We start from the raw sequence: 21297 nt of genomic DNA on the forward strand, positions 1-21297 counted from the left end.
AGTGATGGTTTTGATTTACGGCTTGGTGACAAGAAGCCTGGGGAGGAGGTGATAATTGTCCGCAGATATTTAGAAGAGTATCCTGAGGAGGACTTAGGATCCCACTGTCTGGTCTGGAGGCTTGTATCCTACCACACTCCACAGTGACTCTGAGCAAGGCTGGGGGCCCTGTCTGGGAACACGCCTTGGCACAGCCCTCTTTATGGCAAGGACTCCTCCAGAAGTTTATAGACGAGGCTGTGCCTAAGGATGGAAGCTGCTCAGGACAGTCCAGCAGGGAGGCAGCTAAGACAGGGTCAGGAGGGGGTGGGGAGCAAGAAAGAAGAAAGAAGTGAAGGAAGGAGCAAGAAGGGAGGGATAGAAAAAAGGTGGGAAAGGAGGAGGGAAAGAAGGAAGAGAGAAGGGGAGGACAGAAGGGGCTAAGGGAAAAAGGATAAAATAAAGGAGGGAGGAAAGAAGGAAAGAAGGGAGGTGGGATGGAGGGAAGAAGAAGAGGATGGTCTTAGGGCTGGTGATGTGGCTGGCCAGGATGCATTTTAGCAACCTGGGGATAAATTGGAATGTGCAATCACTAATTTGAGATTGGACTGGGAGGGGCAGGGAGAATGAGGGTTCAAGGGGCAGAAGGAACGTGGGCTGCTGTTAACAGATTGAATGCAGAACCTTGGTCAGTTGAGAAGGCTTGTAAGCTGGGTGGAGACATCAGAGCTGGAGTGAGGCCGATGGGCAAGGCTGCCCACATGTGAGGGGACCAATCAGTGAGTGACCGGTGGGGGGAGGGTCTGGGTTAGGAATACGTTTACTTTTCAGAGGTTTTTACTTTCCTGAGACAGCATCCTAGGTAGTAGCCCAAACTGGCCTCAGATTCTCACTGTAGCCAAGGCTGTCCTTGAACTCCTGAGCCTGTTTCTTCCACCTCCCATGGGCTGAGATGACGGATCTCTGCCACCACACCTGGCCACGGCTCACGGTCTGTGAGGTGGGGAGAGGCGCTACTGTGGCACAGGGGCCAGCCTGGAGACCATGCTTTGTCTGGTTCGGTGCTCGTCAACCTCCAGAGCCCGTCAGAATCACGCGAGTGCCCAGTCCGCCTTCCAGAGGTCCTAATCCAGCAGGTCTGTGTGGGATCCGGAAGTCTGCTCTTCCGATTAGTCCCCAGTGATGCAAACACTGTGGTCCTGGGCTTACGTTTTAAGAAATGACAATTTAGGTACCCCAGACCACCGTCAGGTTGACACACCTCAGAAGGATGAGGGCAGAAGAGCCATAGCGAGTTTTAGAGAGCTGAGGAGACAGGGCTACAGGAGGAAGCTGGCCCCTTTCCCACCACTGGGGTGAGCAGCCAGAGTCCAGGCACCCTCAAATAGCTGTGGAAGCGTGGAGGGGTTGTTTACACGTACCCATCACCAGTTATTGAAGATCGGCTGATTTCCACGGGCATTTCAATTTGTGGATGGCAGAAAGAGTGGCGCGGTCCCTGGTGTCTGAAAGGGATTTTGGTTAGGAGCCAACGAGGAGGAGAGTTGACACTCTCACAACAGACAGACAACTTGGCAGTGAGGCCTGCGGCAAAACCCGATGGTATGGGAACTTTCTTTTCTTTCTTTTGCAGTGACTATCCATTATCCTTGAGGAACGACACAGAATTACTGAACCGGTCTGCAGTATTTGCGCGGGCTGGGCATCAAGCTTTGGCAAGTGTTTGTAAGTTCTCACAGAACACTTTATCTCTTGCAGGGTTAGCTACAGAGTCTTTCTTTTGGAAACTGTTTTAATTATTGCTTCTTTCTCCTGTTTCCTTTTTTTTTTCTTGTTCTGTACACGTCTCACAGTAGTAATTCCATGCTTGCTACTATTCATTTTTCATTTCCCACCCATCATGCTAGAGTTGCAGGGCTGGACAAAATTTGCCCCAGTTTCCAGGAACTTTTTATTTCACAGCTACAAATCCAGTGTCCTAGGAATACCCTAGCCCTAGAAAAAGCAAGATGAAAGACCATCCTAGTAATGGTCACCCCTAGATCTAAGTCCGTGACCAATTCTTATCAGTTGGGAGGTAGAGCACCCAGATCTCTGAGTTTGAGGCCATCCTAATCTACATAGACAGTTCCAGGCAGCCAGGACTACACAATGAAACCCTGATTCAAAGCTTAAACAACAAACCCCTCAAACTAATGGTAAACAACACCCTCCCCCCACAAAAGACCAACCCCAATGCCTCACAAACAAGCAAACAAAAAATTTGCTCAAGGCAAAATTGAGGCATATCTAAAGGAGCTACGATGGAGGTCCTCACTCTGGACCCTTTTGCCCTTAGGAGACATCACTAAAAGCCACCAGCCAAGGTGATTTTTCTGGTCTGGTTCTGATCTTTAGCTTTGAAACAGTAAGTGGGTTTAAGGCCATAGACGCACAGCAGGACCATGCATGAGCCCATAGTGCTGAGCTGGTTGGGTGAGGATGTCCCCATTTGTTCATTCTGCAAAAGAGTACTTTCACATGCTCATCCTCAAATTCTCCCCCTCCTCCTTCACAAGTCCCCTGGTAAATTACATCCATCATTTTGAGGGGGTTTTGCAAAGTTACCTAATAAAATGCAAGTGCTTTGGTAGGAGTTGACCTTAATCAACATCAGCTGAGAATCTGAAGGGGCCTAGAGGATTGTTGCAGGCCCCAGCACGGAGGGTGATGGGTACCAGGATCCCTACAATGTCCCGAGTTAGGCTGCGATGACACCCTTCCATCCTGCTCTCCTTTCTTCCTCCTCTCCCAGGGATCCATGTCTCTCTAAAGAAATGAATGGCCTGTGCTCGTGAAGAAATGAAGTATGCATTCCAGGAAATGCACACAAGTCTGTAGTCAAGCTAAAGAAATGAATGGCCTGTGCTCGTGAAGAAATGAAGTATGCGTTCCAGGAAATGCACACAAGTCTGTAGTCAAGCCCCAGTAAACAAGCGGCATTTCATCTGGAAAGCCCTTTGTACTCTGAAACAGACTCTTGAGTGCTTTCAATTGTTTAGGAGTGTTTATTGACACAGTGTGTTCCGGGATCAGCATCAGGGACCTCAGTCTCCCAAACAATAAAGCCAGAGAGCACGTCTTGTTCCCATGGTGACAGAGGAAGGGTAAAGACTAGCAAGACAACCAGTGGGGTTAGGGGTGGGAAGAACCACCGTGGAGGTGGCTGGTGGCCAGGGAAGGATGTAGTTGAGTCCTTCAGCCCGTAAGGCAGAGATGAGTGAGGAAGAAGAGAGGAGACAATTTCTTTCTTGTCAGACTCTCTATTCCCATTCACTCTGAAAGCAAGTTCTTCCTTCAGATTTTGAGGGGACACAGAAAGAAAAGCAGAGGTGGAAAGTCTGGAAAGGTGATGGGAAAGCTGTTCGGGCGTGTTTTTACCTGCTCAGAACCAATTCCTTTCAAAGGTAGCAACTTTGATGCCTTCCTTTGGTGACTTCTCCTCAAGCGGCTCTGGTGGGAGGATCTGGAACAGTCCTCCAAGCGTCTTGGCCTGACAGCCAACACAAAGACAAACGCTTCTCCCACAAGGCCAACCTGTATGTAGGATGGAATCGACAAGCCAGACCCAGGCATTCTTGTTTCACTTTGATAAGCCAGACCCGAGTGTACTTGTTTCAGTTGGCTGTGGCCCGAGCCACTCCTGCTTACACCAGCCAACCATTTATTATCTCTCCCTGATCTTCTGGATCAGAAACCTGGGCTGGGGTAAGCTGAATTATTGCCCTGTTTCATGTGGCACTGCCTATGGTATTTGGTAGTAGATTTCTTTGGATTCCAGTCAGCTTTATTCATAGGTCAGGTGCTGTGGAGGGAATGGCAGGCTGAACCATGGTTCCCAAAGATCCTTGTCTCTGGGACCTGTGACATGGCAAGAGAGATTGCAGATGTGACTGAGTTCAGATACAGACAAGAGGTAGTCAGCTTGCATTCTTTAGGTTTAACTAGAATGACCTCATAAGACAAAGGAAGAGGGTGATTCAACCTCAGAGAAGAGACCTAAATGGAGTCTGAGGAAGATGCTTCATTGCTGGATTTGAAAATGGTTCAAGAGAGCCACAGAGAGCCCGGGAGACAATTGCTTGGAAAACACAAGAAAGACTCCCCCTGTTGACAGTGAGGACCTGCACACCTCTCTTGGGATTGAAGAAGGAATGAGGTAATTCTCATACCACTGCGAGGTAAGGGGTGGCTTTCTGTGAGAACCTTGTGAGACCACCTCATGGACATCTAGTCTCCTTAGCTAAAGCTCTCTCTGTGAAGGCGAAGGTTGAAACATTATCCTCAGCACTCACCTGGCTATAGAATAGGTGTTGTACTAGAGTTCTTAATTCTTCTTATTTATTATTATTTATTCTTCTACTATATTAAAAGATGTATTTCCTCTGATATTTCTTCCAAGGATAGTATCTCAAAGTCCCCGTGTTTAGTGGCCTTTCACAGAGAGGGTTGTTGAGCACTGATCACAACACACTGAGTAATTAGAGTAATTCTCATGCTATTTAGCAATTAACTTTATTAATACAACATAAAATTCAGAAGTGACTACACTGCTACCGAAATTTAAACCTTAATGCTACAAAGCACAAAGATGTGATCAATAGACTTGAAGAGGCGAAATGATGCCTATAAGTCTTGTTGAAAAGGTGAAAGCTTTTAAGTACAGGACACACTTAGCAGAGGAGGAGACCAGAAAGGGCTTTGTGATAAGTGGGATTTGTTCCATTGTAGGTCACGGAAAACCTAGAATAATGTCTTATTATCTGATAGTCTGTTTTTACTTCCATGAATGAAGATGTGGGCTAGAAGGATCACCATGGGTTGGCAGCTCTAAAGTTATTTAAAGTCTTTCTCTCTCTTTCTCTTTCTCCCTCCATCTCCTTCCCCTCCCTTCCTTCTCCCAGTCCCCTGTACTTATTGAGATGTCCCCAGGAAGGCTCGCTGATCTGCAACAGAGAGGCTGAAGTTAATCCACCAGGAAGAAGAGTGGAGGACAAAAGCCACAGTGGACACGAGCCATATCTTCATATCGCTACTTGTCTTTTGCCTTTATTGAAAGACCCATAATAGAATGGAAGATGCAATCTTTAATCTGAGGTGAGCTTGTATTTAGCTAAATATCATTTCATCATTAAGATGAAGCACAGGATTCAAATGCATGAACCCCAACCCAGTGGTGTTAAGCAAATCATGCCTTTTCCTCTATGAATGTTGTTAAATTTTCTTTTTCCTAAGGTCTTTTCTAGTAAAATTGGGCTATATCTTACGCTCACATATGTTATATATGCAGGTGTATCAGTCAACGTTCTGATACTGTGACAAAAGAGAAGAGGTTTATTTGACTTCTGATTTCAGAGGATCAGTCCATGATGTTTTGGGTCTGTGGCAGCACAGCACATCATGCCAGGAGTACATGGCAAGAGGTCACTCACCTCATGGCATCCAGGGAATGAGACAAACGGTCTAGGAGGCCTTCAAGGTCACTTCCATACACATCCCCTTTCTTTCACTAGGTCCTGCATCTTCAAGGTCTCACTTGCTCCAAACAGCACGATGGAATGGGGATGGAACCTTTAACACATGAACCTCTGTAGCAGCTTTGAGTAATGGGGAGAAGTGTCTCACTGAGTTTTTTCAAGCCTATGAGGCAGGCTGTCTCATTCTCGTGAAGCGTCACTGAGTTTATGCCCTCACATCTGCAAAGCAGGCCATTTTATTTTCAGGGTGCTGAGGGTTTGCAAAGCTGTTTAAACTCGGCCACATGTGAAGCCCTGAGGAACCTTTTTTCAAGAGATTAAGGAGACTGAAATACTTCAGGAAGAATATCCTGACCTGAGGGCTCTCGAGAGTTTCCCTTGTGCCGTGACACCATTGAAAACACAGAGGTAAACAGAGCACAGGATGATGGTGACTCTGTAATGTGTGAAGGCTAGAGAGATGGCTCAGCAGTTAAGAGCACTGGCTACTCTTCCAGCGGACTTGTGTTTAATACCTAACACTTACTGCTCGCAACTGTCTGTGACTACAGGTCCAGGGAACTCTTACACCCTCTTCTGGCCTTCATGGATACTGGATGCAAGCCAAACACACACACACAAAGTATTAAAATAATGATGATGATGATGATGATGGTGGTGATGATGATGATGATGTTTAGATATTTAAGCCTTGTGTTTGGGGAATTCCTGAAAGCATTTTTTGTTCCACATTTGTTTCAAAGGTTGCTGTGAGTATATGTGTATTTTCATGACATGGCCAGAGGTTTTCCACAAGTCTTTCTTGGCATGACCCAGGCATTTTTGAACGACCCAGAGCTATTTGGCTTTTATTTGATTTGATGGATCATCTGGTCTCCCATAACTTGGTCCCCTGTACCTTTCTCTAGACATCTGACCAACTCTTGCTGACAGACAGCTCTGTTTATACACTCAGAAGTTTGGGAATAGGGGCCAGGTCTGAGATGAGCACACTGGTATCTTCCAGCATATCAATGGAGGCACATTTTACTGATTGAGGGACCAGCAAAAGAGACAGTTGAGAGAAAGCTATATACTCAGCTGTTGAAAGCTGAGTTTAAGTGCTTTGGTGGAAGCTGGGTTTAGGTGCACTGTCTGAACCTGCAAACTGTGGCCATTTCACCAACGTTATGTGTAAAACGCAATCTTCAGTGTCTGGCCACCAAATAAATGCTTTGTTGTCAGTGGTGTTTTGTTGACTTGCTGTGAGCTAGAGTTACAGAAGAAATGAAAGTGCATAGCATAGTTTCCCTCGCAATAGGCAAGCCCTCCTTCCTAGATACACATGGTAGAGTTAAAAATCACCCCTGAGAGGAGCCTCTCTGGAAAAGCTGGCAGGGTGGCCGGTCCACAAACAGCCTGATGCCACTTTTCCACCAATCGTTGGGTATTGCTGCAGATGCTTTTCTGCTTGAACCATAAAAGGAGAGCGTGGAATGGCTCTCAGCAAGCCAGGTCCTAGAGGAAGAGGCAGTTCCTGACGGCAAGTTCAGGAGACAGTGTCATTTTTCATCTCACGTACTGAGTGTGAGACTCAAAGCTCAGACACATAGACGAAAGTTCTTTCTGTATCTGCACAAGTGCATGAGAGCCCCGTTTCTACATTAAACACGTGTCCATATCACTCACTGTGCTCATTTGGATATGTGGGGTGGAGCCTGGGGTCTGGTTCAAGCTGAGTGTGTACTTTCCCAGCTGAGCATCATCCCCAGCATCTTCTTGTTCTCTGTGGACAGCCACTAGGTGACTCATTAGACGTGAGGTTAGAAGAACTACAGATGCTGCTGCCCAATGTACGCCATGGAGAGAGCCGTGAATCCGAGGACCACGGGCACAGGCGTAGGCAAAGTGAGCGTCAGAACACAGGTTCAGACCTAATCCGAAAGCCGATAGTGGCCAGCACAGGCATGCACACTCAAAATAGTTAGAGCCTAGCTCTGGAAGAAGAGTCGGAGAAATGGAGAAGCAAGGAAAGGAGGGACTGCAGAAATCTGCTTTATTTGAGGTTTCACTTTCTATTTCAGTCATCTGGGGTTAACTGTGGTCGAAAACTATCAACTGCAAAATGCTAGAAAGAAACAACTTACAAGTTTTAAGTAACTCAAAACTCAACTATTTCTTTACTTTTACAGGATATTGGTCTACTTAATGTGTATTGTATTGTTGCCAGACTTGATCCTGGGATGGAGCTGGGAGGGAGGGTGTGTTGGGGAAGGTCTTTGGGAGTTGCAAGGTCCTTGGATGTGTTTAACATGCATTCTACTCCTGTGTGAAATTCTCAGAGAATAAATAACAAACAAAATGAGTAAAAATGTGTGTGCAGGCTATCTAGAGTAAGCACACATAGGGAGGCTCAGGACATAACCTCAGTGGGAAGAGTGGGGCCTGTGACACCTTGAGAGACAGGACAGTTTGCAAAACGCAGGATCTGGGACAACAGTATGAACAGATCTCAAATATTCAAGAACCTACAGAATACCATTATTGGCAGAGCGCTTTGGCTTAAACCATGAATGTCCCTTAAAGGTGTGGCCACCAGTGAGTGATGTCACGTGACAGAACCTTTAGGAAATTGGGCCCAGGAAAATTGATGTTAAGCTACTATGGACTTGTCTTTCAGAGAGGTAGTTAGACCCTGGCCCTTTCCTCTCCCTGTTTTTCGGTCTCTTTGTCTCTGTCTGTCACCCTGGTTTCTGGCTGCTATGTGGTAAACAGCCTTCCCTGCCAGGTACACCTCCTGTAACGTATGTGACTTCCATATGCCCAAAGCTATGGGATCAAGTGAAGACAAGCTAGTCTAGCAGAGAGCTGAGATGGTGCCCACCTTGTAAAGGAGTGAATAGCATTTTCATACCTCTGCCCTTCTCTAATCCTACACCTAAGACCTCTTCAGGTTCAAAGATAAATCCAAGTCTAAAGGGGGAAGCTGAAGCCTGCCTGTGTACTGTAATTTTACTTACTTTATACATAATTTTGTTCTGGTTTTGTTGTATATTGTTCCAAAGAGTTTGTAAAAAGTGAAAGATGTATAATTTGACCCAGGTGTTGTAGCTGGGGTGTCCTTAATCTACCTTTATCATTACCTCCCTGCCTTCGACATATCTTATTCCTCAAGAACGAATCACATTTAATTACATAAGCTTTCTCTTTTGGCTTTATTCCCACATTTCAAAATATGTCCCTATCATTTATTCATTCAAATAAAAAAAATCCTATTTCCTTTGCCCCTGGTTTTGCTAATATGGACTTCTCTCCCATACACTCTCTCTCAATCTACCTTCTTGTCCCCGTAGGACTCTGACTGTATTATCTTGATCTTGATGACTATTATTCACGGCCCAGCCTATTGTAAATGCCAGTTATGTTTTTCTTGCTTGCAGTCTTGGTTTTTTTCTTGTATGAACACTTCTTTGCATTTCTTCTCACTCTTTTCCTATGTGTTTCTCTAGCATTTCTCCAACAATTCTGAAAAATACTGCTACTGTCCCATCAGTAGCAGTGGTGATCTGGGGGTTCCATTGCTTGTACGCGGACCGTCAGTCGGCTTTCCACAGATGTGACAAAATATCTGGGACAAAAGAAATTAAAAGGAGAAGAATTTAATTATTTTATGGATTCAACCAATGGCTGGTTGAGTTCCTGGTTTGGGGGCCTGCGGTGAGGCAGGGGAGTGTGGCATGGGGTGCATGGTGGAATAAAGCTGCTCCCATCCTGACGACCAGGAAATAGCTGCAGGGATAACCTGGCTCACGCTCCCCTTCAGTGATACACCTCCTCCCCCAATGACCTTTCATGAGGCCCCAACTCCTAAAGGATCCCCTTCCTCCCAACCATGCCACAGTCCAGGGGCCAAGCATCTAACACATGGAGCCTTTGGGGGAGCATTCTAGACCCAAACTATAGTGAAGATTTTCCATCACCATCCGTTTTTAGGATGCTGACATCTACCCCCTGCTGCTCCCGTCATATGGAGCTCTTCCAGGTGAGTTCAATTAACTCAGTGCCATCTGCTCTGGGTAAGGTATCACCCCGAGGCATTTGCATGTTCTCAGTGCAGTCAGTTCTTCTGGGTGGCCATGTCGGCTACCCTCTCTCCAACGTTCTTAGCTCTCCCCAACTGATTTGCATAGCCCGCCTTTTATTCTCATTGTCCCTATGGCCACAGCTTATTTCTGATCTAATTTCTTTTACCTGGAAGTCACTTGAGGTTTCAGGGTCAGCTGTTCAGAGAGCTCAAGCACCAGCGCTGACTCCAGGCTGAAGCAGTGGGTGTGTAGGGATGAAGGAGATGTTCTGCCACTTCCCTGGTGCCCTAGGTCTCTGCCCTTGGGAACCAGTGTGCCCTGCATTGGAGTCTGGAGATGTGTAGGAACTCACGTAAAAGCGTATTGCCCATGTCTGGTTTCATGATATTGTACGCTTGGCGGGGCTGGAACAGGCCTGATTTGTTAGTCTTTAAATGAAGCATCAATGAAAACTGCTTACTCTGTACTTGTTTTCTTCTCTGGCTTTCTCTAAGGACCTTGCTGGATCTGGCAATGAGGATCTGTCCTCTTTCTTCTAGGCGGGTCCTCTGTGGATCACACACCTACTGTGGCGTCATCCCCTCACTGTCCATGAAGACCCCATGACGGTAGAATTTGGTCCTTGGAACCAGCCAGGTGTGGCGTTTGCTCTCCATAATAAAAAGCAATGAAAAGAGGAGCACATGAAACTGCCCACTTAGGGAAGGACAAGGGTAGAAAAAAAAAAGATATAAAGGAGAGGTCACTTACCCTCTTTACTTACGTGTGAACAAGCTTTACAATGTGGTAGCACCTGCAAGGTCCTCACCCATTCGGCTGAGGAGGCCATGATGACAAACACAGAATTAGAGCCATTGATTCCAAAGCTGTCCTCCTGGGCAGGGTCAGCCATGCTATGCCACAGCAGGAAGCAAGGCTGAGAAACGGCTACAAAGAGGGATGCGTCATGGAAAGGCCGACGGCCCTTCACCAGGCGACGCTAGCTAGCGAGGGCCAGGATGATGCAGTAAACAAGGTGAACGGGCTCAGCTTATTTCATTTCACAGCTGAGCTGTGTATTGCCAGATAAATCAAATCAGGGTAAACGGCTTCATCTAATCAACTGGGTCAACATATAATGTATTTGTTCAGGTTCGTCCTTTCATTGATTCTCATTTGATTTAAGAAGAGATATTTCAGCTCATGTTTGACTGTCTTTTAGTATTCATGCCTCCTTCTGGTGAGGGGAGGCGGGAGGCAGAGCCACGCAGCTGGGATCCTTTTTTTTTTTTTTTTTTAATATAAATTAAGTTTTCTGATTCTCGTACATTCCGTCTTCCATCTTTAGGCAAGGAAGTGGGGGGGAGGGCGGTGGCAAGACCACTCGGGGAGAGAGCCAAGAAGTGGCAGGAGAAAGCACCCCGTGTCAGCATCTGCATTTCCCCCCATAATGTTTTAGTGATGTTTGCTAATGTATCATTCATTAACCATCAGCCACTATAAAAAACATAATCTATCTCGCAAAGTGGACATTATTATCGCATTAAATCATTTCACAATATACCTGAACCGTTCCGCATGAGAGGCCAGGCCTGGCCAGGCTCGGATGCCTCCGGGCAGCTCTTCAGTGGTAATGAGATACGAGGTTTGTCTGTGATGAATACGATATTACTCGTGTCAGTGGCTGAGGACTGCACCCAAGATATTTCTTCTCACAGGTTTTTTTCTTTCTTTCTTTCTTTCTCTTTCTCTCTCTCTTTTTTTTCATAGCAAAGGAACTCAGGCAAAGCACTATTAACCCAGTAAATGAAGCTCTAAAGAGCACAGAGTGCGTCCATTAGGAGCCAGGATGGTGACTAATCCAATTTTTCTTACAGGGAGGGATGGCTCTTTGGCAACATCTGGGATGCCAGGCCCTGTGTTACAGGCCAGGTTCTGCGTTCTGTCCTCTGGGTGACTCACCCTTCTGTCTTGTCTGTCCCTGGCTTTGTCTAAGAACAATGATGTTGCTGTCCGCTCCTCTCCCTCAACCTCTTGCCAGGAAAAGCCTCCTTGGAAGTGATTAAAACAATATTCTCCCCTGGAGGAAGAAAGAGAAAAGGGGACAGGGTGGTAAGTTGGGGGGGAGGGAAAAGCCACATGGGGTCTTCCCATTTCCAGATTTCACAGGGCTATGCCCTGGGGCTCAGGGTTGTGTCTTGGGCAGCCTAGGACCTATGGGAGGTGAGAGAGGTAGGAGGTGACAAAGCATTTGCTTTGGCGCCTGTTAAAGTCACAACAAAGCATCTTGTTTCTTGGGAAATAATCCGTATTTTCCTTTCCTGCTGGGGCATTCGCTTCCATTATTCCCCAGAAAAGTCTTTGCAGGCATTGATTTAAGCGCCGAGGGAGAAACAGGCTGCGCCAGATGCCCCATAGGCTGTACAGATGTGGGATGATTCTGTTCAGGAGTAAAATAAAAACATGAAGTGACAATTCTCTCCTTAACCTCACTCCAAGTTTTCGTCTCCTTCCTTCTCAAAGAAGTATTTATTCTATCTTCACTTAATTCCATGCCTTGGATGAGACACTTAAATTTCCTTGCATTGGTCACTTCAGATAATAAACACAAAACAAATAAGAAGCCAGATTCCTCTACCTGGAGCCGTGAGAATGGCCCACTTGCCCCTAGCTATATCATATCTAATTACACATGATCGTTAGTATTTTTTTTTAAATGGCACTTTAAAAAAAAGTGCCATTTAAAAAAATTTTAAGTGGCAACCCCATATTGCCACTTCCAAAGAGGGTATTTAAACAATAGTTTCAAGAAGGGTATGGGAAGTCAGAATAGGTATCCTTCCCTCTCAGGTTTGTTTCTTGCAGCGGACCAACTCCAAAGAACTGGCTTTGTTTTCCACACTGAAAACCGCAAGTTGGAACGCCCCCTTTGAAAGCCTAATTCGTACTGTTTCACATTACCGAGGCGTATTAGCTCAGCTGATGTGGAAAATGTAATTTTGACAACACACTGGCTCTCCATGGTCTTTAGAGAGGACAGCAGAGGGTGAGTCACGGATTTGCATCTAGCGGATATGCCCCGGGTGGCCCTTCTCCTGCTGAAGTAGCTCAGCTCTGTGGTCCTTTCAGGGACATTACATACAGTGTATCAGTCTGTTCCCCTCCCCCTGTCTCCTGCCACTCAATTTTTTCTCCTTTTCTCTCTTTGTCTTGTCAGACAACGCTAACACCATTGATGGACTTTTTGTTATTGTTTTTTTTTAAATAATACCCATAATCCTTCCATGATAAAAATCTATGTCACCATTATTATTTTTTTTTCCAGGTAGTGACTCCAAAGTCTGTATTATTTAGTTACTTTTTCTGCAATGTATGAGTATCTTAGTGAGCTTTCCTTTTCCTTTTTTAAAGTAAATGATCTGGAAAGCACACACAACTAGGGATTTACAGAGGCTAAATATTTAGCACAATATTATTCTGGCTAGTATTAAAATGGTTTTTTATCGCTTTATCCAGACTGGCCCAGCCCAGCTAATTTACTCTGTCTTGACTTGAGGTTGGTTTTAGTTGTTTGTTTTGGTCTGTTTGGTTTTCTTTTGTTGTTGTTTTTTTTTTTTTTAACTTACAATGCTGTAAAAGTGATAGGTATTCAGTAGAATCTGTTTTTAAAGTTTTGAGTCTTACTCTTTTGGGTGATGAAGGGCAGCAGTGACCAGAGCTCCTACTCAGCCCTGGGGTCATGATGGGGAACAGCAGATTCTCAGTGTTTTGCTGCAAAGCATCTCAGTGGGACATAATAGTACCTCAAGTTAAGAAACGAGGAGGTGTTATTTATTGATTTTGTATGTGGTGTAATCGTATGTACATGTTCCAATATAGCCAGAGAAGACACTGAATTTCTTCCTCTGTTACTCTCCACTGTAATTTTTGAGGCAGGGCCTCTCACTCAACCTCAAGTACGGCTAGGTTCCAGAGAGCTCCCAAAAGCAGCTGGGCTCCACTCCCTGACATTGAGATTAATGTCAGCTACCCTGTGCTCTTTTTATGTAGATTATTTCATTGAGATACGTTTCTTCAAGATCAATAGAACACATTGCTTGCTCCATTTGCTCAAGTCAACCTAACAGCTTTTGTCAAATGGCAGTCTTTTTCCTCAAAGCATTTTCTCCTATGCAGCTAGTCTTCTGAACTAGTCTTTTCTCTTCTTGCTCGAAAATTTGTAACCCAATGATTCATTTCTTCCCTATTTCTACAGAAAGTCTCTATTGATATGTGTTGGAGTGGTCCTCACTTTCACTGGTGGCTGTGCCTAAGTTGCTTGATGCTGAACGTCCATTATTGAGAACGACTCAGTTTTCCTGCTGTGACCTTCAGCTGCTTCAGGGATGCTGTCTGTGGAACAGAGAGGAGCATTTTTATTTGAATTCTCAGGGTTTCTCGTTATGGGAGTTCTTGATCTATTCAGAGGATTTCCCGTGGGACATTGCATACATAGCCCAAGCATCACTGGTACGCCAAGTCCCGGTAGCCTGAGTCCTATTACTGTCTGAAGTACCCTGTCCCGATGGTGGACCTTCCCCTTGAAACTCGTGTACTATCCATTTATCCTAGACCTCGTGAAAGCCCTCCTTGGCTCTTCAAGGATCATCTCTCACAACTGCATTTGACATTGGCCTTTATTTTCTACTCTTGCCTATATTTTTATTTTCTTGATCTCACTTGGTATGTTTTTTTGTGGGGGTTGCATGTCATGTGTGTGGGGAGTGTGCATGTGTATACGACTGCTTGCATGTATGTGGGTACATGTGTGTGTGTGTACGTTCATGTGTGGAGCCCCAAAGTTGACTTCAGGTGTCTTCCTCAATCCCTCTCCATTTTATTTGTTGAGACAAGTTCTCTCCCCAAAGCCAGAGCTCTGCAATTCTGGCTATTCTAGCTAGCAGGCCTGCCCCAGGGACTGCCTGTCTCTTCTTCTTCCTGAGTGTTGGGATTATATAGGCTGCTACTGGGCCTTCTTGACATTTTACATGGGTTCCGGGCTCTGTAGGTACAAACTCTGATCCTCATAATTGCGATCCAAGTGATTTACACATTGAAGCATCTCTAACCCTATTTTATTATTTGTTTTTCTTGTAAGAACACTTATATCAGGGATTTACTCTCTTAATAATGCACATTACACACAATGTAATGTGTGAGTAATATTAATATTACTTACATGTGATATTGTTAGCTCCCTGCATGATGCTGAGCAGCAATCAGGCTTACTCATCTTGCGTGACTGAAACTTTATGACCTTTGACCCTGCTTCCATCTCCTCCTACCCGTGTCCAACTACCATCCTACTCCCTGCCTTTACGGATTTGACAATCTTAGAAACCTTTACATAACCGGAGTCGTGCTTTATTTTGCTTTCTGTAGCTGGCTCATCTCACTTAGCATAATGTCCCTCACCATCAGGAAATGCAAGTCAAACTAACGTGACAACACCACCTCATGCATCTGTCACAAAATGCCAGGTAGGTTATTATTTAAAAAAAAATACAATAGGTAGTGACTGGTTAGACTGTAGAGAAACCGGGCCCTGTGCACAGTTGGCAGAAATGCAAAATGTTCATGAAAACAGCATTGAGAAGCTTCACAAAACGGAAAAATAAAGCAACCATATGGGCTGGTAATCCTCCTGTGAATAGTTATTCAGAACATTGACATAGGTCTGCCAAGGATTTGTTTCCGGTGTATCACAGCGCTAGTCACAGTGTGGAAAAACTTAAATACATGCTAACAGGTACACAAATACAGGAAACAATGGCACAACACTCTACCCTGAAAAGGAAGGATGTTGTGAAATTGTCCCATCACGTGGATGAGACTTGAGGAGGTCATGCTAAAGGAATTAGGTGAGCCGTGTTAATCCTCCTAAGTAAGTGAGCCCCGGGGATGCTGGGGGACCTGTACGTGGAGCTTAGGTCAGGGAATTAGCGATGTTGGACTTGACTTGACTGCTGCTTCCCAAGGAGGAGCTGACATGTCACAAACACCTCTTCAGTCTGCTCTCTGTGAAACATCTGTCTTAAACAGCGGTCTCTAGCTGCACATTAGAACTCCCTAGAAATTTGCTGACCATCCTGAGCAAGGACTCTTTCCTAAGAGATTTATGTTTAGGAATGACTTGGGATTGAAAGGCCACGTAGTAAGCGACCTGGATCCTTCATGTGCTTCTCACCTGGCCCTGATCCTCCCATGAGCAGTATTGTCAAGTGTTCATTTCCTGTCTATAATGAGAGCTGTCAGATGCTTGGATGAATCCTAGGTAAATATCCACAGAATTTCTTCTGGTCCCCAACTTACCAACACAATGTAAAGGAAAATGAGCTTCTTTGGTGTGACTTTATCTCGGAGAACTCAAACTCTCCTGTGGGTAAAGAAATCTAGAACAATATTGTAACCATGTCTAAAATAACAGCTCCGAAGTAGCACGTGTGTTCACACTGTTGAGTAACCATTCATTCCCAGAACTGTCCATTTCCAAAGACCAGCCTCCATTCTCCTTTCTCCCAGCTTTCGGCAACCCCCGCCCCACCTTCTGTGTCTTGGAGTGGCTGTTCTCGGACCCTCAGATGAATGATAGTATGCCCTTCTGTGACAGGCTTGTTACACTGAGTGTAATGTTCTTAGTGTTCGCTCATGCTGTGGCTTATGCTTTGTGAAATAACTCATCTATTTTCCCACACGGTCACTAACTTCAGAGATGGACAGATTTTGTTAAGTTGCATTTACAGAAAGGCAATAGCTGTGATGGCCAGTCTTCATTGTCAACTCGACTGCATCTGGAATCAGCAAAAGCACAAACCTGTGGGAATTCTCTTAGTGAGGGATTTTTTTTTTTTTTGTCAGATTACGTGAAGCAGGAAGACCCACCTTAAATGTGGGTAACTTCTTCTGGTGGTAGGCCCAGGAGAACACGGAGGAAGGAAACTGCTGTTCTGCCTGCCTGCCCTCACTCTTGATAGTGAGTTCACCTATCCTATTGCTATGGTGCTCATTCACAGACGTTAGCATCAACTTTGGGATCCCCACGTGGACTGAAGACCAACAGTTCTCCAGAAATCCTCCAGGCCTTCATTATCAGCCTGAGACTGCGGAAACACCAATCTCTGTGGACTGTTTTTGTTAGACTTCACTCAGGCAGCATCATGCTATCCATTCCCAAAAAGCCATCCTACCAGCTCTGTTCCTAAGAGAACCCTGACTAATACAAATGTGATTTCAGGAGTGCTTTTTGAGAAACTGAGTTGTGGGAATGAATTTCTCTAGAGGGCTTGGTGGTACGCGGAGCTGACTCTCTCACTGGCCTCTGGGCATGCCTCTGGGATATTATCTTGATTAGGCAGATTGCTATCACTAGGACCCACTGCCGTAAGAGCATTATGTCACCTAAGAGTACCTTCGAGGGTGTGGTAAAGCAGCAGGAAAATAGTAGTGCTTTGGAAAATAGTAGTGCTCTGATCCATTAAGCAGCTCTTTGGTCTCTTTGTCTTTCCAAGAGGCTCCTGAGAGTTTTGAAGCCACAGTGTCTACTTTGGAGGGATCATGTGAAAAGTCGATTATAGAAAGTGAATTAAATGTTGCCCCAGCACTGAGAGTTGCCCCTCAACACCCTTTCTGTCTCTTCCTTGCTGCCCCGTTGGTTGGTTGTTTACAGCCTCCCTGCTGTGTGGCTTGATTGACATTTCTTCATGAAAGGGGATGAGGAACATCACTGGACCCTCACCTGAGATTCCCCCCAACTCCTTCTGGACCATTCAGCTGGTTGTATTCAACTCTGCCCTAACTGCCTGAAGTTAGGCCTTGTGGTCTGGGGAGTGGAGCGCTCGGGGAACACAGAAAAAACTGTGGAAGAAAAACTGAAGGGAGGGCTCCAGATCCGCAGCTGTAGGGAGTCTGAGGGGGGGCTTTCTGGTGGTGTGGCTGTTTGGAGATCACACGCACTACTGTGGTGACTCCTCACTCATTACTTACGATTGCTGCTAAGTTATCCTAACAGACTTGTTGGTTCCCAACAAGACCCAACCTTGGTGTAGTCTTTTCCTAGTTCACCACTGGTGCCATATAAATGGGGCAGACATTAGTTTACATTCTCCAGTGTGAAGAGTTCTTGGAACAGCACCTTTGTCAAAAATCAACTTTTAAAAAAAATTCTGTTTTGTTTTGTTTGGCTTTTTGAGAGAGAGGTGGGGAATATCTGGGAGGAGCTGGGAGAAGGGAAGGGTAATCAGAATATATTGTATGAAGAAGAACTTTTTTAATAGAAAAGAACATTTTGAAGTTACGCACTATAAATTGTGGTAATACCGATCAACTAACTACAGACATGTGGGTTTATTTCTAGATGTTGTATCTTACAGCTAGCATTTTAAACAAGTCTACAATTTATTCTTCTGTTCAATGAAGACCAAGAGTCAACTTTTTTTTTTTTTTTTTTTTTGGAAAATAGTGTACCACAGAGGACTCAGCTCATCACTTGCATAGAGAAGAACATGGCAATGTAACATTCCTTCTCATGTCTACCTTTAACTCTTACTTGCAAATTAGTCCAGGATAGGAACCAGGTTAGGAGTGAGAAAAAAAAGTTATAAATATCTTCTGAAATAAGTAGCAGGAACCATGCTGAAATCTGACAGAATGAAAAATTTACAAAGACAAATGGGTTTCTTTGAGCATAATCAATAGTCAAATGGTAAAGCAAAAGTTCTCCCATTAAAAAAAAATACAGGGCTGCAGAGAGGGCTCAGTGTTTAAGAGCATTTGTTGCTCTTGCAAAAGACCTAGGTTCAGTTCTCAGCACTCACTTGATGGGTCCCAATGGATGGATCTGTAATTCCATTTTCAGGAGATCCAGTGATCTTTTCTGGCCTTTGCTGGCTCTAGGCAGACATGTATTGCACACAGATATGGGCAAAGACTCATACACACACAAAATCTTTAAAAATATTTACAATATGCCAATAGAAATCAAGGAAAAGAAAAAATGGTTTGTTGAATACTGTTTGCATAGAAAGGTGGCCAATCCTGTTTTATATGTGCAGGTATATATTTGTGAGACTAAAGGCTTTGAGGTTTAAAGCAGCTGTAGAATGCTTAGATTCACCCAACAGTTCTCTTACAAACTTAAAGACCGACACCCTCATTTCTTTTGTCTCATTGGCCACCAATGAGACTTGAGCTGTTAAATGACTGACAGAGCTAAACTTGACGGCTCTGGGGTGGCTGATGATTTAAATCCTTGTGGGGAGAGCCTGGCAAAGGCTGCTTAGATTTCTATCTGCTGAAATGCACACACGTTTATTTATCCATGCACACGGCACCTGTAGACTCAACCATTTAAACGCTCTGATGTCCTTTTCCCAGGCTTTCAATAATGTGCAATTACTAGAGCCATAAATGCCCAATTTTACTAAAAATTATTCCCAAGGGCTGCATATTTGCCTCACTCACTACCTGAGAAAGAGCAAGGCTCTAGTTAGAATAGTAATTTCAGTTATATTTACTTTGCAGCGTCATTCCTACAACCCTGGAGAGCAGGTATGAGCGTGTCTATTCGTCTCCTGAGCGGATCTTTTCTATTAAATATACAGAGCTGTAGACTAAGGCTCCAGAGCACGAAAGAGTGACAGTCCTACAGGGTCACCCATGGACCACTGCCATCTATCTGCTCTCCAAACACAGGCACCTACTCCCTCCATCAACCACATCCCCACTTTCACTTAGACAGAAACTTCACATGCTGTTTCAAATCCACTGTCTGCCTAAGTACTTAGCTTGGCTCACCACACTTCCTAGAAGCTTGCAGGTGTCCTTCAGGTCTCTTTCTAAGCAGGAGTTGTTATTATCCTTCATTTTAGAATAGTCCTTGAGACACGGGAAAGATGAGCAGGAGACCATTTCCATACACTGTCATCTCTTCAGGTGCTTGCCCTTCTTGGCTTTGGGCTTCATCAACATCCCAGCCCAGACTGCTACATTTCACATTTTCCAGTTTGTTTGTTTGGTTTGGTTGCTGTTTGTTTGTGTTTATCTTCGGAGACAAGGTCTCTATGCTGTGTAGCCCAGGCTGCCCTGAAAGATAAAGTCTTCCTGCCTCATCCTTCCAAGTGCTGGAATTACTGCTGTGTTCCACCATGCCTGGACATATCAGCACATGGGCTTACTGTTGATGAAAACCTCGATAAACTCTCTAGCTTTTCTTGGGCTGGGTTGGGTTTAAAAAAAATCACTACATTTTTATTGCTGGACAATGTATCATCGTCTCCTCTAACAGTACAGATGGTTTATCTGAATGAAGCCACCAGGGGATGAAAGCTGTTAGCCACTGACTGTTAAACCTCCCCTCTTCACCGACCCCTCCCCCGCCAATCCCCAATCCTCTGGGGGAATTTGCTTTGTTTTGTCTCTCCTGGGTCATCAGGAGAAAGAAGCCTTTCTTGATTTTCTCTTTTCTTTGGGGTTTGGGGGTGAGGAGAAAGATACCTTTTGTCTTTTTTGTAGACAACTAGAGTGTGCTGCTCCTGGGAAAAGAGTCAGAAACCATGCAAGTCTTGAGACTTTTAATTTTCAGAGTTGCTGAACCTAGAGTATCTGGGAGCCTATTGACAGCAGCAGCTCCGGCTTCGGAAAAGCAGGTCATGTGACACCCAGAAGGCCTCTGGCGCCTGCCTAATGTGTCTTTTTGCAGCTCCCTGTCCTGAAACTCTCAGGTAGCTTTGTCTGATTTGATTTGTTACTTTGGCAAATAAGCGTCTTTCTTGTTCCCACAGTATATCCTTCCAGTCTTTGGCTCTTTCAAGTGGTAGTCATGATTGGACTCAGGCTTCTATTTTTTGTAGAAGCTTCCATTTTTTATGTAACTATCACTCAGAGTCTGCAGGTTTTACTCTTCGTGTTTTACGTTACGGAGATGAAGCCTCTGCCAGACATCAACATAAGGATCGATCATGTAGAGTAGTTCCTCTGCCCCTTCATCTGCCCTCCTCACGTCTTGGTAACCAGAAGGCTTAAAAAAAAAAAAAAGATGTTTTTTTTAGATTTATTTATTTTATTTCTATGTATGGATTCTTTTTCTGCCTGTGTAACGAGTACATGCCTGGTGTTCTCGGAAGTCAGAAGACAGCTGTGGATCCCCTGGAACTGGAACTGGGAATAGCTGTGAACCATCTGGTGGGGTGATGGGAACTCACCCTGGATTCTCTGTAAGAACAAGTGCTCTTAACCACTAAGCCTCCCTCGTGCCCTGACACTGGCCTTTTTAATGGTCTCCAGTTTTATCTTTTCCAGATTGTCCCATATACTTGGAATCATACAGAAAAAAAAAACAAAAAACAAAAACTTTTCTTACGGCCTTCTTTTAGTTTAGTGATATGCATTTAGGTTTCCTCCTGTCTTTTTACGTTTCCTTTGAGTGTTGAATAAAATTCTAAATCATGGTTTATCCCGTCACCATATAAAAGTCATTTAGATGGCTTGCAGTTTTCTTTCAAGCAAGCATGAATCACAAAGCTGCGACTATCCATGTGCAGGTTGTTTTGGTGTGGATATGTATTTTTAATGCAGTGGGCAAGCGCTAACACACTTCATTATATCCAGTCACCTCTTCATTCTATCCAGCCAACCAACCAACCAACGGACTGTACCAGCACTACTTCGTTCCACTGTGGTGTTCAAAGGCACTTTTGATTATGTGTCCAGGCATCCACTGCTCT

The sequence above is a fragment of the Meriones unguiculatus genome, chromosome 19 (assembly GCF_030254825.1).
Source record: "Meriones unguiculatus strain TT.TT164.6M chromosome 19, Bangor_MerUng_6.1, whole genome shotgun sequence".
Taxonomy (NCBI): Eukaryota; Metazoa; Chordata; class Mammalia; order Rodentia; family Muridae; genus Meriones; species Meriones unguiculatus.